Genomic DNA, 492 nt, shown 5'->3' on the forward strand with positions numbered 1-492 from the left:
CTCAATATATATATATATATATATATATATATATATATATATATATATACACGTACAAATATTATACTGTAACACTATTAAAAATATAATAACTAGTATATATCTGTGTACCGTTTCAGCCTTTCCTTAATTTTGTTATTCCTCTATGTTCAGTAACTGCGAAGGCTGCCAACTAAACCCAAATACTGTACATGCCGATCTTAAACTGTTTTATAGGGTGATGTATGCAAATTCAGGCTTCAGCTATGGACATCATTGTGATTGGCTAGATAAGCATATGCAAGTCTGCAAAAGCTTAGGAATCGATCTTCCGCTAAAATCCATTGTAGACGTAAGATGTCCAAGTGTGCTGAGCACAGCAAAGTGAATTTCAGCGGACTGAGTTTGGCTTATGTGGACTACATTTGGCAAGTAACTATACGAGGCCAAAATTAGTCCGCCGGACCGATTTTTGCCACGGACCAAATTTTTCCTGACAGGCCCACATTTGCA

Source organism: Anneissia japonica, unplaced genomic scaffold (assembly GCF_011630105.1).
Source record: "Anneissia japonica isolate Jap-2015-1 unplaced genomic scaffold, ASM1163010v1 scaffold89113_len777_cov44, whole genome shotgun sequence".
Classification (NCBI taxonomy): domain Eukaryota; kingdom Metazoa; phylum Echinodermata; class Crinoidea; order Comatulida; family Comatulidae; genus Anneissia; species Anneissia japonica.